General features: G+C 41.0%; 1 long non-coding RNA gene and 1 other non-coding gene across 8 annotated transcripts in view; one reads left to right on the forward strand and one right to left on the reverse strand.

Annotated features, from left to right (window-relative positions):
* Nucleotides 1-20,935, forward strand: part of LOC121013342 (uncharacterized) — a 275,767-nt gene that overhangs the window by 218,045 nt on the left and 36,787 nt on the right. The window lies entirely within an intron of this gene.
* TRNAR-UCG (transfer RNA arginine (anticodon UCG)) lies at nt 15,205-15,274 on the reverse strand. The gene has a single exon. It is a non-coding gene; the product is annotated as a tRNA-Arg (tRNA).

The following is a 20,935-nucleotide window of genomic DNA, read 5'->3' on the forward strand; positions in this document are numbered from 1 at the left end:
AGTTATAAGCAGTTTATTAAAAAAAACCTAAATAAATTAGAGCCAATCTTTAATTCTCTGTATCTCAAAATGACCTCTTTCTCAGGACTTTGATTTGAATCTTAGTCCTCTGTGATGAGAAAAAAAAAAAAAAAAAAAAAAAAAGAATCCTCATCTTCATTCTTCTTTGTAAGGAATTTCTTTACCCTTTTCTACGCTTATCACCACATCACTTTTAAAATCAGTTTAGCAGAGCGACTATGACCTTTCCAATTGAAACTAAACATCTTCCTCTTTATCAAAGGGAGGTTGTAACTTTGGGCAGGAAATTACCCCAGGTGATATATTTATTAATTTTAGCATCTTAAAAGAGACTCAGCCAGACCCACCTAACTGATAAACTCCCAGATGATAAAGAAAAAGCTCATCTCAAAACAGAAGCAACAGCTTCAAATCTGAGCCGAATTTACGTGGGGAATTTTGATTGGCTCACATCAGATCACTCATGCTACAGTGAATTCCAGCTCTGTGGTCAGAAAATATGAGTCTCGGTCAGATGGAGGAGAACCTTAAGAAAACAGGAGCCAACAGCCCTGACATTCGGCTCAGCAGTGCAATGAAAACGCAGGCCCTAATGAACTGGGCGCGGAATTGTCTTTCTGGGAATATCTGTGTGTTGCAGAAGGCTGGCTCTTCTGCAGAATCTTCTGTGCTTTCCGGGGAGGCTGCTGTCGGCTGCCGGCTGTCAGAGGACTTGCTGTGCTTCTCTGTACTTTAATCTTGTGCAGCAACGTGGGGTAATATCATTTTATCATCCAGCCAGCCGACAAGAAGAGATTTAGCATTTTTTCAACAGCAATACATTAAAACTCCAAATTAGCCCATGGAACCAGGGTGACCTCCCATGAGCCTTTCCTATATGACTCAGAGGCGAGATGTGGCCAGGTTGCGGCCAAGACGGATTTTGAGAAAAGGCAGATTTTGACTTTTCTGCCTCACTGGATTCAGTATACGCTGCTGACCCAGAGCTATCTAACACAAAGAGAGAAGCCAGCAGAGAGTCTCTTAAAGCCAGATTACTAAAAGGGCTCGAAGGACGTTTATTTTCAATGAAAGGAATTACAGCTCAGAGTGATTGCGAATCTGAATGGTCACCATAGGTCTCTCCTGAAAACCTCATCCCATTGTTGAACACTTACTGTGTGCCTTCACCACGGAAATGAAAACCCAAGGCAAAAGGGCAGCCCTGGAGTCTTTTGTCCTTTGTTCCTTCCAAGTGGCAGATCGCGTTTTTGTAGTTTCAGTTCAAGTCAGCCAATTTGCATTAGCCGATCATGAGCCTGGTTACCAAGAAAAATCAGAGTGCGTTCATGGTCATGAGGCTTGTATCATGAGCGTGAATCAGCAGTTTTGAACTGCACAGCTAGGGAAGAAGCAGGCCCATGAGCCAGCAGAGCGCACGGGAAAACTATCCATTGCCTGGACGAGCTCTACCTTTCGGTGCACTTCACCCTCCCACCTACCCAAAGGGCCAGGGGGGTCCCATGGCTCAGAAGCTCCTCTTTCCTGCACGCCTGCATTTTCCCTACTCCTTTATCAACTATTGACTAACTGTAAGAGCAAACCATACATCGGGCAATAGTCATATGTGAATCTTTGTATTTGAAAGAAACAAAAATTAAGGCAAAAAAGGAAAGTTAATTTCCTCTGATTTTCTGTGTGTGGTTTACACTGTTGGTATTGGAAAACAATAGCAGTAGTTTTCAAATAGCTGATTTATGTCTTGCACAATAAACGTACGAGATGCAAAATGGTTTTAAGAGTCCTCTCATGCTAGCAGGAATATAAATAATTGGCAGTCTGTGCTGTTCCCTCACAGGACATCCTTTAAATTTTCATTTATTACATGGGGAGACAAAGGCACAGGCAACTGAAGTGGCTTATCCAAAGCCAGGGCAGTCACTTGATGGTAAGCCTGCCCTTGAAGCCAGGTCTTCTACAGTTTTTTTGTTTTGTTTTGTTTCGTTTCGTTTTTGTTTTTCAATGCTTTCTTGCTCTAGCAATGAACAAAGCTATTGGTCAAGAACTCTCTGCCACCTGTCAGCACGTTGGGCTAAGACTTCAGGCTGAAGCTTACATGACACAGTCTGTGATCAGAGGCATGTGATCACTTTTCCCCTAATCAGTCAAGACCCCCTTTGAGAGCTTCCTTTCATCAGAGGACTCAGAAAGTTAACAGCAGCTGCCTCCAGGGGTCACACCTAAGGTAGATGGGGAGGGCGGGAGCAGGAACTGGAAGGTGTTCAGGAGGGGGGCACGGGAGTCTTGTGGATGCAGGACCCCTGAGTATTCATGAGAGGAGCCGCAAGGGAGGGAGGTGGCCAGACCCCACTTTTTTGCACAGTCCTGCCCGGGCCATCCTTCTGTCTCTGGTCTGCGTGGCGGGGGTCTTTCTGTTTCTCTCCCAGTTGATTCATGAATGCTGACAATTCCATGCTTATGGGATCATTTTGATGGCTCTCTGCGAGGTCAGAGTGTTCCCATTAACGATATATTATTGATTTCCTGAGTGTGTTGGGTATATACGTCTTTCTACATTGGGGCTCCTTAAAGGAGTGAGAGTTTTATTTATTTTCCTATCAGGTGGCTATCTTTTGGGACTCTTATGAGAAGGAGCACTAACCACCAAAGTGCAACACAATCAACTTGCATATTGAAATGACTTTTATCACATTTCTCTTCATTTTGGAAAAATGTTAATGTTTTTTATATTCTTCAATAGAACTATTAGAGTATCGCCTCATGATAGCATAACCTGCTTGGGAAACCAGACCTCTTGTGATAGAAATAAAATGTGAAGCTAAATCACATGTACCTTTATCTTGGCTCTAGCAGCAAAGTAACTTTATAAAGTGTGATCGTAAATAATTGAAAATGTTCTTAAAGATGGAAAAGTTGAAATAAAAGTCATCCAAAGGAAAAAAAAAAACACACTGCCACGATTTTTGTTCAGTTCTTAAATGATTCATAAAGTAGAAGTTCAAGCAAAAATATTTATTTAGGTGTTTGTTTACAAACTGTTTTCGTCAAAGATAATTTAACAGGATGGGGCACCTGGGTGGCTCAGTCGGTTAAGCGTCCGACTTCGGCTCAGGTCATGATCTCACGGTCCAGGAGTTCGAGCCCCCGCGTTGGACTCTGAGCTGACAGCTCGGAGCCTGGAGCCTGCTTCGGATTCTGTGTCTGCCTCTCTCTCTCTGCCCCTCCCCCACTCATGCTCTGTCTCCCTCACTCTCAAAAATGAATAAATGTTAAAAAAAGATTTCGAGATAATTTAACAGGAACTATAATTGATTTTCCTCAGATCTAATTTAAAATTTAAAAACTGGGGTACCACCAGGTAGGATTCATCATCGTAAACGTTGGAGACTTGGGGACCAATCATTAAAATGCCATCCCGTCAAAACTTACGCATAAGCCCACGTGTGTGCTTGGCCAGGAGTGCTGACTGGGGCAAACATGTGCAGTCAAAGCATGCTCTTGTGATACCTCTTCCATTAGAGCTCTCTTCTCCCTCAGGGCTCTCTAGCTAAGAAAGTATAGATATATCCACTGGTTTTGAATAAGCTCTAACTGGGTCCCAAGCTAGAGCAAGGTCTGTCTCCAGTGGAAGTCATATGACTTGAGCAACAGGAACATTTCTACCCGAGAATGTTTGGTGTCCTCCTCTCAAATGGAAAACTATTAATTGTATCAACCTCTTGGGCTGGAGTGAGGGAGGAACACCAGCATGTGTGTGAAAGCCCTTTATAAATGCAGAATGCCGAGCAAATGTCAGCTCTCTTCTCTAGCGAGAGCATTAGGAGATTCTCATGACACTCGTGAGCTACTCTGCTCTGATGGAAATAGCATATACTGGTTTAAACATGAAGGAATTCTCAACATCGAAGACGGATTTAAACATATTCAATAGGTACGCGTGGTCTTTACATATTTATTGAATATTTAAATATTCAATAGGTATGCATGGTCTTTACATATTTATTTGTGGAACTATTGCAGGATTATTTCATTTATGCAGTGGTAAATTAAAAAGTCAGAAAATCCGAGGTGCCATCTACTTTCTTCTACAGGGTAGCCGTGTAGCCTTGAGTAAGTCAATTAACCATTCTAGGCTTTGTTTTTCTCATTTATAAAACATGAGATTTGGATTGGGACACATTTACAGGTTTTAGAGCCATGAAACTAGAGGAATGTGATGAGTTGATGTTCTAAAACTCAAAAGCTAGTTCATTTAATATAGTTAAAGGACTGATTATAATCCAGATAAAATTGTCCGATTCACCCTTAATTACTTTTAAAAAACTTTTTTTTTAATGTTTGTTATTTTGAGAGAGAGAGACAGAGCATGAGCAGGGGAGGGGCAGAGAGAGAGGAAGACCAGAATCTGAAGCAGGCTCCAGGCTCTGAGCTGTCAGCACAGAATCTGACCTGGGGCTCGAACTCACAAACTGCCAGATCATGACTTGGGCCGAAGTTGGAAGCATAACCGACTGAGCCACCCAGGTGCCCCGGCCTTAATTTCTCAAAACTTATAGTTCCCAATCAAGAATATGATCCCTCCAGAGGAGAGGACAAAACAGAAAAGGAAACTAGTACCTTGCTATGCAATCCACACACAGAACATACATTTTGCCTGAAGAGACAAATGTTTTATTCAAATAGCACCGTGCACAACTGAGGAATACTTATACCTTGGTGAAGATGATGAGGACAATGTGATCTAGAACTCATCTTTGAGAAACACCTTAGCACTTGAAAAGAAAAGGAACCTCCAGTCAGGAACACTAGACAGAATTTAAATGTTAAAAAGGAAAGTGTGATTAAGTATCCATAATGACATGGGCCTTGTTTCTTACAATTCTGTTGGCTGAGGAGCACCTGGGTAGCCCAGTCAGGTGCACATCTGGCTTCGGCTCAGGTCATGATCTCAGGGTCCCTGTGTCAGGCTCTATGCTGACAGCTCAGAGCCTGGACCCTGCTTCGGATTCTGTGTCTTCCTGTCTCTCTGCCTCTCCCCTGCTCACGCTCTGTCTCTCTCTCTCTCTCTCTCTTTCACACACACACACACACACACACACACACAAATAAATAAATATTAGAAAAAAAATGTTATTGGCTGAATTCAGAACCCCCAGCTCCCCTTGGAAGTGCATCTTGTCTCCTGTCTCTCAGCAGTAGCTGAGCATCTGGGAAGAGTCAGGGATGGGAAGGAGTAGGAAGGGGTGTGTCAAGCCACCGTGACATGGAAATGGAGACAGAGCAGTTATGAACAATCCAGTTACACGACAGACTTAGAGACAAAGACTGGAGGTTGAAAGGAATCCCAGTACTATCCCTCTTGTGCAGCCAAGATGGCCGTCCACGCACAACTCCACACCCGCTTTTGTCTTCATTCCCTGGGTAGTTTGGGAAAATGTAATATTTTCTTCTGTGCTGGTTACATTTTTGGTTTTGGTTTTGGCTTTTCAGTGGGGGGAGGAATTATAAAAGGTAGGAAAGAAGAAGTAGTAAATCATTTAGGAAGATGGTAGAAGCTCTAGAAATAGTCTTTGTGGAAAGAATATCATATGATATGTTTACAAGAAGGTAAATTTTGTTGCAAGGGAAATGAGGAACAAATCAATATGAGGTAAAAGAGGTGCCAAATCATAGGAAAGAGGAGAGACAGAAACATTTTTTGGACTTGTCAGAACAACTCATTATTGTACTCTCTACGCCAAGGTCTTAAGAGTCAGTATATTTATTTATGTTTGCTCTTAGGAAACTATTGAGTTTAGGCATTCACCTCTCCCTAGAGACAAACTTTGCTTTATTTCTGCAGTACTTATGGTACATACTGTGCAAATTATATTATAATTGGGCATACTTTGCTAAGTAACTGACTTCTTGGTTTCTCCATTCTTGTTTTATACATTGCTTTTTCTAGCATTGACTTTGAGATTTTTCCAAATACTTGGAGACACTATGTGCAAAGACACAGTGTGTGGTCTACTTAATGTCAAATGCACTTACTGCCAGAATGATTAAGAGTTCAAAGAAATTGCACACAAAGGCCGACATAGGAACAAATCTCCAACGTGCCTTACCTGAGAAGTACCCTGCAGATAAGTGGATCATATTCTTCTATACAAGTATAAATGGGTAAGGTACTTCATCATCAGACTGCCTTGTGCTTTAGCAGCTCTGCATCCAAAGATAGCTCTAAATGCACATAAATGACTCAGGCTCGGTAAGCCAGAAAGAATGACAGGACAGAGAGATCAGTAAATATCTCAGATGGCTGGTGCTAAGAGGATGGAAGTAAAAATTAAGAAGAGCCATCTATGTCCAGGACTGGCATTAGAAGAACATTGGTAAGGACATAAACACTGAAAATTCAAGAGTTTGTAGGTCCAAGAGAAAGCCATCTTGGCAGACAGAGTGTCATAAAGGGTAAATGAAAAAAGTCATTTCTCTACATTTGCTATTGGTGTCACTGCATTTTTATTGCAGATTGTCCTGAAGGAGCTAAACTATGTATCTTAACATCAACCAGTAACAAGTGAATAACACTCATGTCCTCTGGTGCACAGACTGAAGTTACTTGTGTTTATTCAAACTGTTCTGCAGGGAACACTATCTTCCAAATATCCTCAGCTTCCAAAAAGAAATTGCTATAAAAAAAAAAAATGAATTTACTGCTCAGAATCCCAACTTTGATAACAAGGTTTGCAGTCTTTTATCCTATTCATTCAAGGAATTTTTTGCTGCCGTGGGTTGGAAGTGTTTCCAGTTTCTGGGACCTACGACCCCCCAAGAAAATGTTACTTTTTAAGAGACTTTCTGCTTTTTTGGTCAACAAACTGTTCTCTCTATATCTTAGACATATAGCTGGCTGAAGCAGTTTTCTAGTCAATGCTATGTTTGTGAGTGTGATTGGCTTTTACTCACATTTTAAAGATGACCATTAACATTTTCCCTCGGGTGTCTCAGCAGCTGAACACTGTGGTGTTTTTCAGCGACCTGAGCCAGATACCTGATGATCCCCTAAACGGCTGGGCTGATTGTTCTCTGATTGGCTGGTTCCATCTAATAGGATACACCTCACTGGCCCCAAAGAAAAGGGAAGCCAGTGTCCTAATTCCAGGACATCTTAAGGTGAAAGGGCACAAACTCAATGTCAACACCACTGAGTTCCAGAGACAGAAGTGCTGTCCTTTCTCCAGCCACCTAAGATTGGACTCTGCTTTCTCATGTACCCATGAGTCGCCCTCATCCCACACCCCCACCAATGTCACTCTCCCTTCTCAAATGTAAACATCAGAATCTTTCTGGAGGAGGTGAGAAATTTTAACACTTTATTCTTCTCTTTGGCTAAGGAATCTTCTTTTTCAGGAGGTTTAGAAGTGGCATTCTTACTTGTATTTTACCATTCCTTTTGAGTCTGAATCTCTACATGAAGGGCCAAGTGTTTCGAGAGAGAGAGAGAGAGAGAAAAAAAACTCATTTTAGCTTTATTTATTGAACTAGATCAAAGTCTTAAACCAATATATAAGAGAATGGTGCTGATTTCTATTGAATATAAATTTCAATGTTTCATCTACTTTGAGTTACCAAAAAGGTTCCATTTCACCTTTCACCATCCCAAAGCCATCCTGTTTATACTCCAAAGAACACGTTGATTGAATGAAAGGTAAACTTAAAAAAAAATCTTGTTTTTCTATCACCTTTTTTGTCTGGTTGAGGACAGTTGCCTCATATTTGATTCAATATAGGATTCCATCCATAATGGTTGTTGTGAAATCTCCCAAGGTTATCAACAGAGCCCGGCTTTAGAAATTCTTCTTTGATTCAGCAAAAAAGGAAGAAAATAATCTGTGCTTAGGTATTTAATTCTATTTCACAATATACTTCACAGGTTTCTTTTTTAAGTAGAAATAGGAGACTGTGTAAAATAATCTTCAAAAGGCTTCAAATGTTCTTGGCCATGGGAGATAAAATTGCAGGAAAAGTCTGACATGGAACACCCAAGGATAGAATAGAAGGGGCATAATGTGAAGATATGAAAGAATGGTATCTTGAGTCTCCATCAATGTCTGTATTCACCAAGCCACCTTAAATAATCACGTAATCTAAAGAAAATGAGTGTGCTTAGTATGTGAATGCTCTGCTTCCAAGCATATTGCAGCCCTCAAGCCCATACCGTGTAGAGATTCTTGTGACTTCTAGCTTCTTCGTTTCTTTTTCTGTGTTGTTAAGTCATGACACATCTTCAATTCAAGCAATTTATAAGTGGATAATATTAATAATGATCATATTAACAATAACACTGCTTAAGCACTTACGCACTTGCTATGTTACATGCATTATTAAGCACTTACTATATGCCAGGCTCTGTTAAGTACTTCTTACACATTATCTCACTTGTTTCTCACAGTAGCACTGTGTGAGGTAGATACAATTATTTTTTCCATGTTAATAATTGAGAAAAACAAATCTCAGAGAGCACGAATTACTTACCAGAAGTCACATAGTGAGGGGCAGAGCTGGGAGGTTCTCACAGGCTGCCTGATGGGAAAGCCCAAGTTTGTACCCACCATGCAATATGCCCAAACAGTAAGGGGATATTTGAGTTTTTAGAATCTGTGCACACATGCACTTTGATGAGTTCTGGGAAGCAAAATATGAAAATAGCTTGGCTTGTGCAGAGCAGAAAAATGTTGATTCTATTTCCTATGATGTAGGCTGGTGACAGAAAGGAGACCCTGGAGAACAGAAGCACTTGGTTCAAATAAAATATCTGCATTAAATATTCAGGGTTCCTGCAGTTTTATGTGAGTGCTCTACCAGAGAAATGGGCAAGCTGGCAAGAGCTCCGGCTCGGCATGAACAAATCTCTACACTGGCCCTATTGAAAGCCTAATATATTACCAACCAGTGCGATCCAGAAGCGGGGCCAGGAGCACACTGTTTCTTGGGGGCCAGTGCTGTTGCCTCCCTGGTTAGAGTGTGATGCCAGTCAGATGGGGGCTCTGAGTCACTGTGAATTGATGTGGGTTCGTTTCATAGCTAATTCTCTGAGGCACAGTCAAATGCAAGGAAAACGTGAGCTCTCAAGGTGAACTAAATGTTGGCACTGAGAACTCAGAACGTTTGCTGTTGCTTGGATAGTAGGTGCGTTTATTTACCCTCTGCTATCTGGGCAAGTGCCAAGGTCCAGGCCCCTGGCTAAGGAAACAGAGGAAATCAAAGGGAAATTACAAAAGGGCTGGCTCTGGCTAATGGCTTCTGCTAGCAGATATTTGATCATTCCAAACATAAAGAGGAGGGGAAGAGCCAAATTCATTTTGCAACTGGAGTTCTTTGGGTGTTTGGTCTCTTTGTAATCTACTGTTAATGTGATTAAAATGGAGGCATTTAGACTTAAATGGTTGTTGGAATAAATTAGAGACATCAAAATTGGCAGAGTTTAGGTTTTGAAGAGCTCCGTTCTGTCAGCTCTCCTTGAAATTTAATCACTCCCATATTAAGCTATTTTTTTTTCATGATGTGAAATTTGGCAGCGAGGAAAATCAACAGGGTCACAGTTTTGAAGAGGAATCCACTGCATTTTGGCAGAGGAACTATGGAGATTCTAATGCTTAAGAATACTTCTTCCAAAGGGCTTAAGAAAAAGCAGACATTAATTAATTAAATCACTGCAGAAGGGATAAAAAGAGGTTTGTATGTCTGTGCGTGTGTGCGCGTGCATGCATGTTAGAACGTGTACACATAGTCTGAACCCGATTTTGTGAAACAGATTTCTTATGCAACCTCCTTTCTTTAAACCCTTTTCCATTGGCCTTTCAAAAATAAGAAGCGGCAAAAATTCAAATATAAAAATGACCCTAAACATACATATCACACACACACACACACACACACACACACACAAACACACACATACAGAGAATGAGAATGTGAGAGACATGTGTATTTTTTTTTGCTGTTTTTTTTTTTAATTTGTTTTTAATTTCAGGAATAGAATTTAGTAATTCATCACTTACATACAACACCCAGTGCTCATCCCAACAAGTGTCTTCCCTAATGCCCCTTGCCCTTGCAGCCAACACCCCTCCAGAAACCCTCAATTTGTTCTCTGTATTTAAGTCTCCTATAGTTTGTCCTCTTCTCTGTTTTTACATTATTTTTGCTTCCCTTCCCTTATGTTCATCTGTTTTGTATCGTAAATTCCACATATGAATGAAATCATGTGGTATTTCTCTTTCTCTGACTGACTCATTTCACTTATCATAATACACCCTAGTTCCATCCACGCTGTTGCAAATGGTAAGATTACACTCTTTTTGATCGCCGAGTAATATTCCATTGTATATGTACACCATATCTTCTTTATCCATTCATCAGGAGAAGGACACGTGGGCTCTTTCCATACTTTGGCAATTGTCCATAGTGCTACTACAAACATTGGGATGCATGTGCCCCTTCGAATCAACACACCTATATCCCTTGGGTAAATACCTAGTAGTTCAATTGCTGGGTCATAGGGTAGTTCTAGTTTTAATTTTTTGAGGAGTCTCCATACTGTTTTCCAGAGTGGCTGCATCAGTTTGCATTCCCACCAGCAGTGCAAAAGGGTTCCTCTTTTTCCACATCCTTGCCGACATTTGTTGTTGCCTGACTTGTTAATTTTAGTCATTCTGACAGGTGTGAAGTGGTGTCTCATTGTGGTTTTAATTTGTATTTCCCTGATGATGAGCAATGTTAAGCATTTTTCATGTGTCTGTTAGCCATCTGGGTGTCTTCTTTGGAAAAGTGTATGTTCATGTCTTTTGCCCATTTCTTCACCGGGTTGTTTTTGGGGTGTTGAGTTTGAGAAGTTCTTTATAGATGTTGGATACTAACTCTTTATCTGGTATGTCATTTTCAAATATCTTCTCCCATTCGGTCAGTTGTGTTTCACATTTGCTTATTGTTTCCTTCACTCTGCAGAAACTTTTTATCTCAATGAGGTCCCAATAGGTCATTTTTGTTTTCATTTCCCTTGCCTCTGGAGACATGTCGAGTAAGAAGTTGCTGTGGCTGAGGTCAAAGAGGTTGTTAACTGTTTTCTCCTCTAGGATTTTGATGGCTTCCTGTCTTACATTTAGGTATTTCATTCACTTTGAGTTTGTTTTGTGTATGGTGTAAGAAAGTGGTCCAGGTTTATTCTTCAGCACATCGCTGTCCAGTTTTCCCAATACCATTTGCTGAAGAGACTGTCTTTTTTCTATCGGATATTCTTTCTTGCTTTGTCAAAGATTAGTTGGCCATACATTTGTGGCTCTATTTCTGGGTTCTCTACTCTGTTCCATTGATCTAGACACACGTGTATTTCTACACACACATACATATATGTGCACAATGATATTCTGTTTGCCTGGACAGCAAGCAGAAAGTTACTTGGTAGAGGTAACCATGCTTGTGTCTGACATGTCTCAGGTCATCCTGGATAGCTTAGACAAAAATCTTTGAAGAAGGCAAATTTAAATATTTCTTTGATAGTTTTTATATCAGACTTTTGGCTTTTTACTTGGTATATATATATATATATATATATATATATATATATATTTGGTGTATATTTATATCAGACTCTTTAAATCTAGTAGGAAAAGACTGAAAATAGAGGATTGACTTGTTGGCCAAGGAATTAATACGAGTTTCTGAACCAGCTGTTTTCTAAACAACACATCTTCTCTTTCTCCAACTCACACATTCACATAGACACATGCATGCACACACTCAGAATTATTCAGTATTCTATACAATTGTGTCTGCCAGCTAGGAAATGTCATTCATTTTCAGGGTGTTTTAAATAATTCCCTGCAGGTTATCCAAAACTAGCTTTAGAAAAAAATACGTAAATGGCCACATTCAAATTGTCTTTTGAATGATGCCCTTGCTAGCCATGAAAATAAGTTCTTTTCATATGCCTGGGGCAGTACTAAAAAAGAATCAGGCCGTGGCCTTAATGAAAATCCAGTTTGGTGACTAGAAAAAATTTAATATACTGTGTCTTTTTTTCGGAGGTCATGACTCTATTCTCAAGAAGGTTAAAGCAAATAATATTTATGGGTGGGCATCACTATATGTAAAAGATCCTCTGGGAAGACAGCATTAGCTTGCTCACATCGTGCTTTTGCTAGGGGAGAAAATGGAAGCCTTTAGTTCCTATGATATATCAACATTGGACTTTTTACATGATCAGGCAGAAGGCAGAGTGGGATACGGGTCTGGGAACCAGTTTCTGTCCATTTTAGGCTTTGATTCTGTCTCGTTTCTGACCTCAGATACGTCATGTCCCTATTCAGGATTCTTACATGCGAAATCAGGATGAATATATCTATCGGCCTCCATAGCATCGTGGTTAAGACAAACGAACATGATTCTTAGATGTTGCACTGTTATAAAATTAAAACAAAGTGCTGTGTAAGTATAAGCCATGATGTTAGGGATTTGCACTGAGGAAAACTAACGCATGCATGTCGTGCAGAGTGCTTTCTGAGTGAAGACGTTTCTGAAAAGGCAGGAGGGACCGGCTGCCATTATTTAAGGCATGTGACACGAGAGAGTGCCAGAAGTGCCTTTTGCATCTCTGTCTCCTAAGTGCCTACCTGGTTTGAATGCCTAGAAGGTCAATTTGAGTGCAACATCCAGCCTGCTGATAGGTGTTGATGTTGTTGTTGCTGAGAAGCTTGTATTTCCCCCATAGATTATTTGATATGCTCTTCTATAGAGTGTAAATTCCTAATGTTTCCCCAATTTTGGTGCTAATGTAATGAAAACAAAATTATGCCTTATCGATCCAGAGCCCTGGTTGATTCTCCAGCTGACTGCAATTGAATCTGTGGCCTCCAAATCCATCCTGAAGTCTCTCACTGGTAGAACATTCTAACCAGAGCACAGGGCTACAATGGACAGTGAGGGAGCCTCAAGTACAGGAGATCTTATTTTAATTCATATTTGACCTTTTTAACAAAGGAGACTGGAGTTATTTTCAGGTCTCAGATGCTAACAGGAGCAAGAATCTTCCTGGGGGAAGTGAACCTCAATGTTTTTTCTAAAAAGTTATTAGCTTTTCGAATGACTAGCCTGCTCAGTCCCCCAACAATCTAGATAGTAGTCTGTCTATAAATAGCTTATCTCATTACATTCCTGTTTATTCTGTCTCTGTGGTTTTGGGCTTCATCTCTGCCTACTGTGCATAGATCCCTAGGCTCACAGGCAGCTTTGCATTTTTGTCCTCTGGCATAAAAAGAACATAGGGTGAAGGTGAAGAAGGATAAAGCTAATGATTCCCTCCAACATAGCACCCCCCATATTGCCTGTGCCAAGGGCCCCAAGGGACCCAAATAAATGACAATGTTGTCAAAATGTGATTGAATTATTAAAGAAGGTGAATGATCTAGGTAACTGATAAAACCGAAGAGAAATACACACCCGTATAGATGCATATTTGTATATGCCTATGTATGTGTGTATTAGGTACATATAGGCCCATACATAGTCTGCCCCTATGAATATAAATACGTTAAAAACTTTAAGTAAAAAGCAAGGAAGATAATGAGTGCCATCTCATGGAGATACCTACCACTGCATTTTCCAAATTGCCTCTACTTCAAACTTTTAAAATGCTAAACCAATATTCCTGGAATAAAAATTCTCTTCCTCTCTTCCCAACTTGTTGATCAAAATGATAGCATGTACACTGCATAAACAACGCGATGGTCCACTGTGCCAGGATACACCATAGAGAATGGTCTATGTTCATGGAAATGGATGTCGTGGTGAGTCAACAGAAAACCCATTCACTACAGATCCCAGCTCAGGCAAAAGCCTCAAAAGTTGTGACACTTAAAGATAATTATGGTAATGGATTCTAGGACTCCCAGTTTTTTATTGATGATACTGCCTGGTGACCCGTTGATGTCATTGCCACCACGCCTGACAATGGAGTTCCCTCACTTGTTTATGCTCTGTCCATGCACAAAAGGCCAATCAATCCTAAAACAAACCCTTTTTACTCCCTTTCAGTAAACTGCCATCACAGTCTCAGAGCCCGTCTACACAGTGGTGGAGGCACCACTGGATCAATTGCCTGAGACACACACACAGGCAAATGTCTGTTCAAACTCTGTCATATCTAGAAATGTCTAAGAAGGTGCACTTCTTCCTACTGCAAACCTGACCAGGGATACAGGTTCCCATTCTGTTGGAGGGGGTGGGGGAGGGGAATCTTTAGAGAAATAGATTTCTGCTAAAGGTTACAATGAAGTAATAGGAGCTCCTGACTCAGCATAGGGGAAGAAAGTCCACAAATGGGGAGTGGAAAAGGGTAACCACGTCAGGGTTTGTGACAATAAGTGAAAAAAGGGCACTGATCATAAGAGTAGCTCGTGTGTATCATTTCATTGACTCATTAAACAAATTCTACGGAGCGATGGCCTGTGCACAGTCTGCACTAGGGTAATGGAAGAGACCAAACAGGCAAGAAGAGACAAAATTCTTTGCCCTCAAGGGGCTCGTGTTGTAGTAGAGAATACAGACAATAAACAAATAAACTACATTGTTGAAGGACGATAAGGACTAAAGAGAAAAATAAAGCAGGTAAGGAGAAAGAGGGATCATCGAGGGAGAGAGTGTTGCAGTTTCATGTGAGGTGGCGAGGGAAAGCCTCATTGAGGACATGACATTGGAGTTAAAAGTGTAAGGACCAAGGAGAGCTAGCTTTGCAAATTTGTGGGGGCAGAAGAGAGAGTAGAACAAAAGCCCTGAGGCAGGCCTGTGCCTGACACATCGAGAAACAGATTTCTAAACACCGGGTGCTGGGTTAGTTTCTTTTTCATGTTTTATCTCATTATACCCTCTCCACGGGCTGTGAGGTTGAATCTGATATAATCCCATTTCACAGAGGAGAAAGCCAGCACACCAGGCAGTTGCTCAATGCACCAAGACTAATGAGTGGTGGACTTGGGTGGGTGCCAGCTAACCCTACACTTGATGTGGTTTGTTTTTTTTTTTTTAATTTTTTTAATGTTTATTTTTGAGAGAGACAGAGACAGAGCTTGAGCGGGGGAGGGGCAGAGAGAGAGGGAGACACAGAATCCGAAGCCGGCTCCTGGCTCTGAGCGGTCAGCACAGAGCCCGACACGGGGCTCGAACCCATGACCTGAGCCGAAGTCAGACGCCCAACCGACTGAGCCACCCGGGCGCCCCGCCCCTCCTACACTTGATGTTGTTACACACAAAGCCCGGTAGCTAATCAAATGAGTCTCTCTTGGAGGTTAGAGAGGCACTGCAGCAGACTCAGAAGGAAAGGGTCTGGTTAGGACTTTTTTTTTTTATCCAGGGATAAATATCCAAGGATTTTTTTTTAATTTTGTAAAAAAAAAAAAAAAAATGGTATTTTCCACACAGACTTTTTTTCATAAGTCTAGGTGTAGAATTTCAGTGCCTGTTCATATCTGATTTTCCATGCTTTCATATTTAAATTAGACCTCATATAGAAACTCAAATACTGTAGCCGTACGTGGACCCTTAGGTTCGATGAGCAACCCAGTAGTGCCCACCTGGATTCATGCAGAGTTCTCAAAAGGGAGAAATGAGCAAAATGAAGTAACCGTGCGCCCACGGTACGACAGAGAAATTGGCCCTTGTCCCACCATATGAGGTTGTTTGGGTTTTAGATTCATGTTCAACATAGCACAACAGCATATGCTCAGAGCAGAGATACTCAGAGTACTACTTGGTCTCCATACTTCATTCACCTGCACCATAAACACAGCTCGACACCAGAGCTCACCCACTACCTGCCGTTTGGCTTTGCGGACAGGTAGCACACCCACCACCAAGCACTGACTGCAGCTTGTCCTGTCTCTAGAAGAGATTTCTTTTGCCCAGACCTAGGGACAATCTGGATAGGCTGGTGGTTGAAGTGGACCGTTCACCAGGGGTCTGGGCTGCCTCCTAAAGATTCGGCATATTGCACAGCTCTGGTTGTTCTAGGCAGGGGCAGGGCTGAGATCAGCTTTCTTTCTCGCAAGGTGAAGGGGAGCAACACAAATCGGAACTCCTTAATCGTGGATCGTGCCATCGTTCACGTTGTATTTCCCACTAGTCTTTAAAAAGTGCTTTACAATCATTGATTTTACGACCACAGAATAATGTTTTCATTTCCTGAGAGTGTCACCAGGCTGGTCACCAGGAGTATGTGCGAATTCACCTGCCGACAAAGTGACATCTAAAACATCGACAGGTGAGAATCAGTTGTCCACTGAAGTCTTTCAGAGAAGATTTAATAACTGTTTTCATGCCCGGTTCGGTATTTAAAACATCAGAAGAAAGGTTTTGGAAACCTAAGTTACATCCCTCATGCTTTAAATTTTTTTCTTCCTATTTTCAAAAATAAAAAATTAGAATATTTGAAGTTAATACATCGACTCCTTGAAAACCATTAAGTTGTCCTAACCAGTCTGGTTCCAACTCACAGTGAGGTCTAGGAATCATATTTTACAATATCTGTTTTAAAAAGTAATAGATATTAGATATATCCTGATCTTTCTGGCTTTTTTCGGGGGGTGGGGAGGGAGAAGTTTTCTGTGTCATTGACTTCCTTCTGTCTTACAGACAAATCCCTCATATTTAAGGAATCAGTACTCATTTAAAGACTCATTCATAATTTGGGCATGGAAGATTCTGCCATAAACATAGTGACAGCCAAATGGTTTGTATGGAGAGATGGTGATTGAAGGGAAGGAGTTTTGATGAGAGGTTGGGGGAGGAGAGTCTTAACCATACAGAAAAACGACAGAGTAACAAGGGAGGGAAGGTGAAGTGAGCTTCAGAGATGAGACCTCCAAAAAGGCAATTGTTGGCCCCAGCCCCATACTGAAATAGCTCTTTTTGCCTCCCCTTCTGGATGGCATGTCTTCCTGCTTCACTCCTCAGGGTTTTTTTCTTTTCTTCCTTTCTCCAGATTTTCAGATGAGAAATAGTCCTAATGACAGCCACCATTGACTGAGCATATGTGACAGTTAAACACTTCCTATTTTAATCCTTATAAAAATTCTGCATTTACCATGGAAAGAGAGAAATGCAGACAGAGATGAAGAATTTGTCCAACTTCTACAACTACCAAATGGCAGAGCTGTCCCCCAAATGGGACAGACTGTGAGCCTATTTTCCGTGCTGTGTGACTGCTCTCTGCCCAAGTGATAACCTGTCCTTGGACCATTTGCATTTTCATCGAGAACACATTCAAAAGGTGAAGAAGGAATGGATTCCAGCATCGGATTTTAGGGGTCTCCTTGGTGTCTGTCCTTGAGACGGGTCCCTGATACGGCGTACTGCCCTTGTTCATGACAGTTCAATCAGCATTTATGGAGCATTGTTATCAATCACATTTCCCTTGTCTCTCCCTTTTTAACCTATCCTTCTTTTCTGGAATTTTCAAGTTGTAGAGTAATGTCCCTAAGCTCTAGCTCTTCTCTTTTATTATTAAGAATAATTCTCATCCCACCTTAGCAGATATTCCCATGATGTCATTACTACGGTTTAAATTGTTCATTTCCAGGGGCGCCTGGGTGGCTCAGTCGGTTAAGCGTCCAACTTCGACTCAGGTCACGATCTCGCGGTCCGTGAGTTCGAGCCCCACGTCGGGCTCTGGGCTGATGGCTCAGAGCCTGGAGCCTGCTTCCGATTCTGTGTCTTCCTCTCTCTCTGCCCCTCCCCCATTCATTCTCTGTCTCAAAAATAAATAAACATTATAAAAAATTTTAAAAAATTGTTCATTTCCGTACATCATATTGGCTGTATTTTTTCAATTCATATTTGATCTGCTTCTCCTTTAGGAAACAATAGGCACCTGAAAGATTGTTTTTAGCATGCCTGGTATTTAGCTTATACTAAAATAAAGGACATTAAAATGTCCACAGTTAATTACCAAAATTTATTTGCAAAGAAACTTGCAAAGGGTCACACACACTCACACACACACACACACACACACACACACACAAAGAAAACACCGTATTTTTAATTTGGCAAAGCAAGTCCCTTTTTCATGGACACTGATTCAGTTGGTGAAGACGGTTTCCTTGTTCCTCAACTTTTTAATTATTTTTAATCCAAATGAGACATGCCCAATTTCTTCATTTTCTCCCTGTGTGATTTTCCTGGGGCTTTTCTGGGGGGTTCCCCCAGGATTACCTGTACGTTATCCTCCTTAAAATGTGCTGTTCAGAGTTAAAGATAGTATCTCAGCTAGGGGCCCACAAGACAAGAGTCCACGATGATTTCCTCTGTCTGAAAAATCGCTTTTTCTGTTGGTTTAGGTAGTGGCCATTTTTGAGCATTTCTCTAATGAAACGAGTGTATATTGAGCTCATTCAGATCTTTTTCTCAAAAATTCTTTTAAAGTCCGTCCTTTTTTTATCCTTAAAATTGAAATCAATTAAGTTTATTAAAAGGCACGCATTTAAAAATCCTGAAAAGTAGAATTTTCTGTGCATGCTGATGGAATTTCATCTTGTTCGTACCAATGTATCCTCTTGGCCTTTTGAGATGTTTTTGTGTCTTGGTGGGGATGGGGAAGGTGATGGCAGTGATAAAACAAAATTGGCCATGTGCTCCAAATGCTTGAAATGAAATGACAGGTACATAGCAGCACTCATCCTACCTTCCTAGCTATTTTTGCATACGCTTGAAAATTTCCAAAATAAAAAGTAAAATAAATAAATAAATATCCACAAATTATCTTTTTGCTTATACTTAACCTCAGCCACAGCATAGCAGAAAACTTGCCCAGTGTTGTGCTAAAATGGAAATACATTTTTCAAAATTGTTTTTGTCAGTTAATTGGTAAATTTTTAGAATTCCTTAAAAATTGGAATAAAGCATTAAAAAATTAAATTCACAATAAACTTAAACAGTTATCAATATCTCTGTTAGTTTTGTCTCCAATCTTGGCCATAGCTCTGTTATATAGTGCAGCATTCCCTTGTTATTTTATTGCTGCCATAGTATTAAAATTGTACATTAATGTATATTTTGGGATCTTATTTTTTTTTTTAATTTTTTTTTCAACGCTTATTTATTTTTGGGACAGAGAGAGACAGAGCATGAACGGGGGAGGGGCAAAGAGAGAGGGAGACACAGAATCGGAAACAGGCTCCAGGCTCCGAGCCATCAGCCCAGAGCCCGACGCGGGGCTCGAACTCACGGACCGCGAGATCGTGACCTGGCTGAAGTCGGACGCTTAACCGACTGCGCCACCCAGGCGCCCCTTTTTGGGATCTTATTTATTAGCCAAGCTGAGTCAAAGGGTAGAGAGCCCAGGACATCTATCTATAAGGAGAGCTAAATGTCACTAGGTCAAAGATATTGACAAGGATATAAAAAGCAGAATAAATCATATTTACTAGAATTCCTCTAGGGAAAAGCAGTCATGGGATTTACTTTGTTAAGACTCTGGTGATGAGTGCAAAGGCTTCCGAAACTTGTGCTCAGGTTACAATAAGGAATCTCGAACCTGATTCTCAGAATAGTGAGTTGGGTAAGGGTACAGCCTATGTTTGCAGAGTGAGTGCTAGTTGCGTCTGGAATCAGAATTGAGTTACTCACAATGGTTCCACATAGCTGAGAGCACCCCTCCTTCTCAGCCCCACCACCCAGAACATATAACTTGTTGAACAAAGATTTTTAAACCATCAGTTTTAAGGGGCAACAAATTAATAGGTCAGCCCTGAGTCTCAGGAGTCCATTTGCAAAAATTAAAATTATATGCACATTATTTGAAAGTGAAAGAACACATGACTGGCACTTTACTAGGTGATTTTTGCCTATCTTTGCTTCGGGAATTATAATGTTCGGTGATCCAACTCAGATTGTCTTAACTGTCTGCTATTTAAAGATGTAGGAGGGGGAAATGCACCACAAAAAGAAGTGAAATGCCAAGGGAGAGGGACTGAGCCACAGCTCAGGAACACCACCAGACACCTGCAAGGCAAAGACAGACTATGCCTAGGGGGGTTTACCAACCCCACGGGGCCAAAGTAGCTACAAAGACTGTTTCCATTATTTTCCATGAGCACTGTAGACACAATCATTGATGCTACAGAGAGCATCAAATACAGCTAACCAGCTCTAGGTTAAGAGAAGGGCAAATACAGTCATGACAGTGGTTAGAAATGTTTAATGAGGTGTTTTTTTTTTTTTTTTCTTTTTTGCATCTTCCAGGAGACAAAAACGTGAAAGACGTGGCCTCGATAGACCTCCACATCTCTCTCATCAGGCTGTGGAAAATTAGAGTCTCCTCCTGTTAAATAGGAAAGGTTAGCATTTAATAGTTAATGAAGGCAACGGAATCTGAGCAGATAAGAGCCCAGTCTGCACAGGCTGCATTTGCACAATCCCAAATCCTCTTATCTCTTCTCAGAAAGTCTGCTGTTTGTAAGATATTGTTTTAAGCAGAGGGAGGACAGGAACTGCAGTATATACAAGGAGAACTTCTATCTTTCGAAAGAATGCTAAAGCAGAATTTATGAAGAAGGGCTGCTTTGCAATGTGGTGCTACACCAACGTACTAGAGTTTTTGGTCCTGGATTCAATACCCTGATTTCCTGACAGAAACTTTAAATGACTTACGATATTGTAGACAGATTGCAAGATGTCTACCTTCTTTTGGCACGTGCACTATTCTGTGATCTACACTGTTTATACCCAAGTGGCTCCGATTACTCATACGGGGAAATGTTCTGAGCTGAGTGAACCCCAAGAGAGAACGGAGAGGGGTTAAGCTTTCTTTCCTAGAGGCATTCAGGTAACATGCCTTTGAGCTCTGTGTTAAAGACAGATAGTGAAAGAAAAGGGGGGG

This window comes from Herpailurus yagouaroundi, unplaced genomic scaffold (genome assembly GCF_014898765.1).
Source record: "Herpailurus yagouaroundi ecotype Mexico unplaced genomic scaffold, PumYag 198, whole genome shotgun sequence".
Classification (NCBI taxonomy): Eukaryota; Metazoa; Chordata; class Mammalia; order Carnivora; family Felidae; genus Herpailurus; species Herpailurus yagouaroundi.